Raw genomic sequence first — 8,245 nt, 5'->3', positions numbered from 1 at the left:
CCAATTTTAGTGTGTTACTTTCAATAAAAGTGTGGGCTTTTTTATTGGCTCTAATTATGCAAAAAACAAAAAAAAAAATTAATTTGAAAAAATACATTTTCGGTATCAGTTTTGGTTTTCGGCCAAGTGCATTCCGGATTTTCGGATTCGGTTTCGGTCCAGAATTTCCATTTCGGTGCATCACTATTTGGGAGTGCCAACTAGTCCACCAATAATCTCAAGGATTCTGATCAGCAATCCTCCAGCTTGCACATAAGCCATGAAACGCAAGACGAAAAGCGTTCTTCATACACATTGAAGCGGTTAAACACCATTAGGGGACAGAATGCTTAGGACATTCATTGCTGTCAATTTTTATGAGTTTGCGAATAGTGTTTTATTTTATTTTAAAAAAACAAACAAAAATCTAAATAACCCACACTTTCAAGAGTGTGACAGATCTGTTTGGACCGTTAGGGCACATTGGCAGGGACTGCTGGATTTGACTTGTGATGTCACAAAATTATGACGCTTTAAAAAAAGAGTTTGCTTTGTAATTTTGTGTAGTTTGAGATCGGATGTGGCATGTTCAGTTAAAACCAGAGTTCAAAAATACAATTTTCTATAGCTTCCTTTATTCTGGGTCTAAAAGGACTTTTGGAGCTTATTTCACCTCAGGTAGTTTAGGCAAAGACATCTGGACAGTAAACACCTTCAGATTCTATTATAAAATGTTAAGTTATGTGTAGTAAAACAACTATAAGATATACTTTCATTATTTGTTACTTTAGCTTTGAAATTTGAGGATTTTCTAGTTCTCAGATCTGGAAATGCAGCCTGCTGACTTATCAAGGCTAACCCTGCTACATACATGTCCTTAATTGGCTTAAAAGATAACTGCAAATTAGTGATGCACCGAAATGGAAAATCTGGACCGAAACCGAATCCGAAAATCCGGGATGCACTTGGCCGAAAACCCAAACTGACACCGAAAATGTATTTTTTCAAATGATTTTTTTAGGTTTTTTTTTTTGCATAATTATAGCCAATAAAAAAAAGCCCACACTTTTATTGAAAGTAACACACTAAAATTGGACAAAATATCTTAAAACAATAATATGCTACACAATAATTTTACCAAGAAAAAAAAAACAGGCAAAAAATGCCATTTTCGTCAAAAATGTTTCTGTGACCAAATTTTTGGTGCATCCCTACTTAAAACAATTATAAATATCAATATACTGTATTATTCTTCATTTAGTTCTATGTAAAAGAATAATATTTAACAGGTTTTTTTTTTACCAATTATCCAAATAAAGTATAGTCCTAGAAAACTCATTATATGCAGAACAGTATGTCAAGTAATAAACTTAAAGGGACACTGTACCCAAAAAATTTCTTTCAGGATTCAGATTGAGCATGAAATTTTAAGCAACTTTCTAATTTACTCCTATTACCAAATTTTCTTCATTCTCTTGGTATCTTTATTTGAAATGCAAGAATGTAAGTTTAGATGCCGGCCCATTTTTGGTGAACAACCTGGGTTGTCCTTGCTGATTGGTGAATAAATTCATCCACCAATAAAAAAAGTGCTGTCCAGAGTACTGAAACCAAAAAAAAGCTTAGATGCCTTCTTTTTCAAATAATGATAGCAAGAGAACGAAGAAAAATTGATAATAGGAGTAAATTAGAAAGTTGCTTAAAATTGCATGTTCTTTCTGAATTACAAAATAAAAAAATTGGGTACAGTGTCCCTTTAAACAGCAGCTCTAGGATAGCATCAAATTTGAAACATGCTACACAATAATTTTACCGAAAATAACAAGCAAAAAAACGAAAACCGAAATAGCCAAAAATGCCAATTTTGGCCGAAACTTTCTGCGGCCGAAATTTCGGTGCATCCCTACTGCAAATAATTTGCTCTTTATACTAAAATAATGTCAGTGGCTAGGCTTGGCTTGTTATCTGCTTGTTAACCTGGAATGGTTCCTCCAAATAGGAAAAAATATTTGGTGGAGTTTGGCTGTTAAAAACAATTGCAGCAATCATGATGTTAATTTGTTTTAAAAATGTTTAGACTTGGTGCTCGCTTCGGCAGCACATATACTAAAAATGTTTAGACTTGGCTGATGTGTTATTATATAGCAATACATAAGAATTACAAGGTGCCCCTTTAAAGGGACATTAAACACTAGATGTAAAGCTTAGGAGCTGGCCCATTTTTGGTTCAGAACCTGGGTTACACTTGCTTATTTGTGGCTAAATGTAGCCACCAATAAGCAAGCGCTATCCAGGGTGCTGAACCTAAAATGGGCTGGCACCTAAGCTTTACATTCCTACTTTTTTAAATAAAGATAGCAAGAGAATGAAGAACATTTGATAATAGGAGTGTCATGTTCTGGTGTATATGCGCTCAGGACACAGACCCTCGGGGCAGTGGTAGAGAATTGGAGACACCGACCCCTGACCCGAGGAAGAGTATCCTGGATGTGGTTAGATGATATTCTGTGATTCATAGTTGCAAGAGGTTATTGTAGAATTCATGGAGAGTAAAACATATGTATATAATATATTCTGGCTTCAATGGAAACATAAATTGATACTGTGATTTATAGTTAATAGGAGTAGCTGCAGGAATCATGAGTGAAAAATATAGCAATGTAAGATGTTCAGGCTTCAGAGTAAACTGGTAGAAGATTGTGTATCATAGATGCAAAGAGTTGCTGCAGGTTCACAGCACATACTTTTTAGGGCTGTATGACAGAGAAATAAGCAGAGCAGCACAGATGATTGTCAAATTGCAAGTTTAAGGCATTAATACTGTTTGTGCATATATTGGAGAATCACAGGAAAGCTGTTTAACTGAACACATAGATGCATAGTTCTGAATATATTAATATATACTATTTGCAGGAGGATATTTTAGCTATGACAACTTGTAGCAGTGAATAGTTATAAAGTTCTGAGTATGATGCTGTTGTAGCAATTAGAGAGTGATTATAACCAAATGCATACTTCAATTTTAGAATAAGTTCAGAGTTTAAGTAGCAGTGTCCAGGAAACAAAATGGAATTATATGGAATACTTGTGACTAGATGATTTTTTGCTTAGCTTAAAGTGAAGGTTAAGTTACAGCCTTCATATTTCTTTAATACACTTCTATGCATATGAAATTAGTAACCGCTATATTATTTTTTTATAATTATATTTTATTTTTATTATTTTATACTCTGTTTTTTTCCTTACCGTTCCCTTCTATTCTCCTCCCATCAGTTACTTCCTGCTTTTTTACCCAGTGATGTATAGAGCGGTCCCTAACGCTCTATACGTGTATAATAGGCTCGTGCACGGAGACTATCCAAAACTATGCATGCGCATCTATCTCCTGCGCATGCGTTAATCGAGTCCATTACCCATTTCAGCGCATGCGTCATTTTTCTGCAACATAGTATTGAATGAATAACAATATCCATTCAATACTATGTTTGAACAGAGACTAGCTGTGTTTTTTAGCGATCCTACTGTTGCAGATTGTCGCGGAACTGCTGTTAGCTGCCTGCATAAATAATATTGGCAGAGCGCATGCGCGAAACGGGGCCGTGCTCGCTTTGCCGATGTAAACAGAAGACACTGACACATGCGCATATTGTGACACTTCCTGCTGACGTCAATTGACGGCCTCCTAATGGCCTAAGAGTCAATTGGCTTCTGAAACAAAGTAATCATCCTTTAAGCAAAAAAAAAAAAAAAAAAACATGGTCGATTTTGTGATAGCGATATTGGAAAGAAATAATTAATATATTAAATGAATAATGTAAAATTAAAAATATTGATGAATGAAACTGCCATTTATTTTGGGTGATAAATAAAATATCGCATTAGCAACGATCAAAGTTAACCTTCACTTTAAAAGGAAAGGCTGTAGTTTGAATATGCTGGTAAAATCCATACTGGAACAGTCACAGACCTTTGTTGTTCTGGAACAAAACTTCAAAGCTAATGCAATGCATATTAGCCCTGAGATGATTTAAAAAGAGGCTGAGGAGGGTGCATGAATGATTATTTGGCAGGTAAGTTGAATGTAGATACTCCGCAAACAGTATGATTGTCAGTAGCAGGGAAGGCAGTTGTAAAGGGACAGTTATATCAGGCGGCCATATGTTACAAGGAGAAATTTAGAAAGTTGCTTAAAATTGCATGTTCTGTCTGAATCATGAAAGAAAAACCTGGGTTTAGTATCTCTTTAATCTTATAGTTTGGAAATTAGAACAGTTATTTGACAACATTTAGGGGTCGTTTTATCAAGCTGCGGCGGACAGGGGCGCACATACGTGCCTCTGACTGCCACCGATTGCTTCTGGCGGGCTGAATTCCAGAATTCATCATTGCAAACGAGCACTCTTTTGTGCTCACGTGCAATCCTGCCCTCTGCCCGCGCACAGACAATCGCACGCGGGCAGGAGCTGTCAATCTCCCTGGTCGGACTAGACCGGGGAGATTGTTATTCGCCACCTAAGAGGTGGCGAAAGGGAAGCAGCGTTTTGATGACTGCTGCTTTATAAATACGGACTGCAGGTTCTATTGTGAGAACATGCAGTCGTAGGCAGTCGAAGGGGTTGATAAATCGACCCCTTATTATATGAATAAAGTTTTGCTCTGCACTTGCTGAAGCTGACCGCTAGAGGGAGTGCCTACACATTTTTTTAGCATATAAGAAACGTATGTTGTATATGCTAAATAATATGTAATAATAAATGTCATTTGTGCATTATATATTACAAACCACAACTGTAACATTTTATCTTCTTACACAGCATTCAGCTTGCTAGTTTGAGATGTTTTTTTACCATATTGAAAATATGCTGGTGGGGATTCCATTGGCCTTCACAATTCTCTACTCATTATTATTGTTCTTACCTATCTTATCTATACCAAAGAAGAAGGTTATGAAAACTAACCTCAAAAACATAATTTTTGTTAGAACTTACCTGATAAATTAATTTCTTTCATATTGGCAAGAGTCCATGAGCTAGTGACGTATGGGATATACAATCCTACCAGGAGGGGCAAAGTTTCCCAAACCTCAAAATGCCTACAAATACACCCCTCACCACACCCACAATTCAGTTTAACGAATAGCCAAGTAGTGGGGGGGGGGGGGGAAGAAAGGAGTAAAAAGCATCAACAAAGGAATTTGGAATTTATTGTGCTTTTCACAAAAAAATCATAACCACCATAAAAAGGGTGGGCCTCATGGACTCTTGTCAATATGAAAGAAATGAATTTATCAGGTAAGTTCTTACATAAATTATGTTTTCTTTCATGTAATTGGCAAGAGTCCATGAGCTAGTGACGTATGGGATAGAGATACCCAAGATGTGGAACTCCACACAAGAGTCACTAGAGAGGGAGGGATAAAATAAAAAACAGCCATTTTCCGCTCAGAAAATTAAATCCACAACCAAAAAAATAAGTTTTTCTCATAAATGAAAGAAAAAAAAACTTGTAACATAAGCAGAGGAATCAAACTGAAACAGCTGCCTGAAGAACTTTTCTACCAAAAACTGCTTCCGAAGAAGCAAATACATCAAAACGATAGAATTTAGTAAATGTATGCAAAGAAGACCAAGTTGCTGCTTTGCAAATCAGATCAACTGAAGCTTCATAATTAAAAGCCAACGATGTGGAGACTGATCTAGTAAAATGAGCTGTAATTCTCTGAGACGGAGCCTGACCTGACTCCAAATAAGCCCGATGAATCAATAGCTTTAACCAAGATGCCAAGGAAATGGCAGAAGCCTTCTGACCTTTCCTAGAACCAGAAAAGATAGCAAATAAACTATAAGTCTTCCTGAAATCTTTAGTAGCTTCGACATAATATTTCAAAGATCTTACCACATCCAAAGAATGCAAGGATCTCTCCAAAGAATTCATAGGATTAGGACACAAAGAAGGGACAACAATTTCTCTATTAATGTTGTTAGAATTCACAACCTTAGGTAAGAATTTAAATGAAGTCCGCAAAACTGCCTTATCCTGATGGAAGGAGATTCACAAGAAAGAGCAGATAATTCAGAAACTCTTCTAGCAGAAGAGATGGCCAAAAGGAACAACACTTTCCAAGAAAGTAGTTTAATGTCCAAAGAATGCATAGGCTCAAACGGAGGAGCCTGTAATGTAAAGCCCTCAGAACCAAATTAAGACTCCAAGGAGGAGAGATTGACTTAATGACAGGCTTGATACGAACCAAAGCCTGTAGAAAACAGTGAATATCAGGAAGCTTAGCAATATTTCTGTGAAATAAAACAGAAAGAGCAGAGATTTGTCCCTTTAAGGAACTTGCAGACAAACCCTTATCCAAACCATCCTGAAGAAACTGTAAAATTCTAGGAATTCTAAAAGAATGCCCGGAGAATGTATGAGAAGAACACCATGAAATATAAGTCTTCCAAACTAGATAATAAATCTTCCTAGAAACAGATTTACGAGCCTTGTAACATAGTATTAATCACTGAGTCAGAGAAACCTCTATGACTAAGCACTAGGCGTTCAATTTCCATTCCCTCAAATTTAATGATTTGAGATCCTGATGGGGAAAAAAGGCCCTTGAGACAGAAGGTCTAGCCTTAATGGAAGTGGCCAAGGTTGGCAACTGGACATCTGGACAAGATCCGCATACCAAAACCTGTGAGGCCATGCTGGAGCTACCAACAACACAAACGATTGTTCCATGATGATTTTGGAGATCACTTTTGAAGAAGAACTAGAGGTGGGAAGATATAAGCAGGTTGGTTAACACCAAGGAACTTCTAACACATCCACTGCTTCCGCCTGAGGATCCCTGGACCTGGACAGGTACCTGGGAAGTTTCTTGTTTAGATGGGAAGCCATCAGATCTATTTCTGGAAGACCCCACATCTGAACAATATGAGAAAACACATCTGGATGGAATGACCACTGGCCCGGATGTAAAGTCTGACGGCTGAGATAATCCGCTTCCCAATTGTCTATACCTGGGATATGAACTGCAGGAATTAGACAGGCGCTGGATTCCGCCCAAGCAAGTATCTGAGATACTTCTTTCATGGCTTGGGGACTGCGAGTCCCACCCTGATGATTGACATATGCCACAGTTGTGATTTTGTCTGTCTGAAAACAAATGAACGGTTCTCTCTTCAACAGAGCCCTGAAGATAGCACGGAGTTCTAAAATATTGATTGGTAACCTTGCTTTTTTAGGTTTTTAAACCCCTTGTGCTGTAAGAGATCTCCAGACAGCTCCCCAACCTGAAAGACTTGCATCTGTTGGGATCACAGTCCAGGTTGGACGAACAAAAGAGGCCCCTTGAACTATACGATGGTGATCTAACCACCAAGTCAGAGAGAGTCGAACAATGGGATTTAAGGATATTTATTGTGATATCTTTGTATAATCCCTGCACCATTGGTTCACCATACAAAGCTGGAGAGGTCTCATATGAAAATGAGCAAAGGGGATCGCGTCCGATGCTGCAGTCATGAGACCTAAAACTTCCACGCACTTAGCCACTGAAGGGAATGACTGAGACTGAAGGTTCCGACAAGCTGAAACCAATTTTAATAGTCTTTTGTCTATTAGTGACAGTCATGGACACTGAATCTATCTGGAAACCTAAAAAGGTGACTCTTGTCTGAGGAGTCAAAGAACTTTTTGATAAATTGATCCTCCAACCATGTCTTTGAAGAAACAACACTAGTTGATTCGTGTGAGATTCTGCAGAATGTAAAGAATGAGCTAGTACCAAGATATTGTCCAAATAAGGAAATGCCGCAATACCCCGTTCTCTGATTACAGAGAGTAGGGCACTGAGAACCTTTTAAAAAATTATTGGAGCTGTCGCTAGGCCAAACGGAAGAGCGACAGATTGATAATGCTTGTCTAGAAAAGAGAATATCAGAAACTGATAATAGTCTGGATGAATCGGAATATGAAAAAAATATGCATCCTGTAAGTCTATTGTGGACATATAATGCCCTTGCTGAACAAGAAGCAGAATAGTCCTTATAGTCACCATTTTGAAAGTTGGCAATCTTACATAACAATTCAAAATTTTCAGATCCAGAACTGGCCTGAATGAATTTTCTTTCTTTGGGACAATGAATAGATTTGAATAAAACCCCAGACCCTGTTCCTGAAACGGAACTGGTATGATTACCCCTGAAAGCTTCAGGTCTGAAACACACTTCAGAAAAGCTTGAGCATTTACTGGGATGTGTGAGAGAAAAAA

At 37.6% G+C, this 8,245-nt stretch overlaps 1 protein-coding gene across 1 annotated transcript in view; it reads left to right on the top strand.

The window, feature by feature from the left end:
• ZBTB43 (zinc finger and BTB domain containing 43) overlaps positions 1-8,245 on the top strand; it is a 49,904-nt gene that overhangs the window by 3,790 nt on the left and 37,869 nt on the right. The gene's annotated exons all lie outside the window — the stretch shown is intronic.

This window comes from Bombina bombina, chromosome 12 (genome assembly GCF_027579735.1).
Source record: "Bombina bombina isolate aBomBom1 chromosome 12, aBomBom1.pri, whole genome shotgun sequence".
Classification (NCBI taxonomy): domain Eukaryota; kingdom Metazoa; phylum Chordata; class Amphibia; order Anura; family Bombinatoridae; genus Bombina; species Bombina bombina.
Note: the sequence above shows the minus strand (reverse complement) of the source record. Positions and strands in the feature narration are given on the sequence as shown.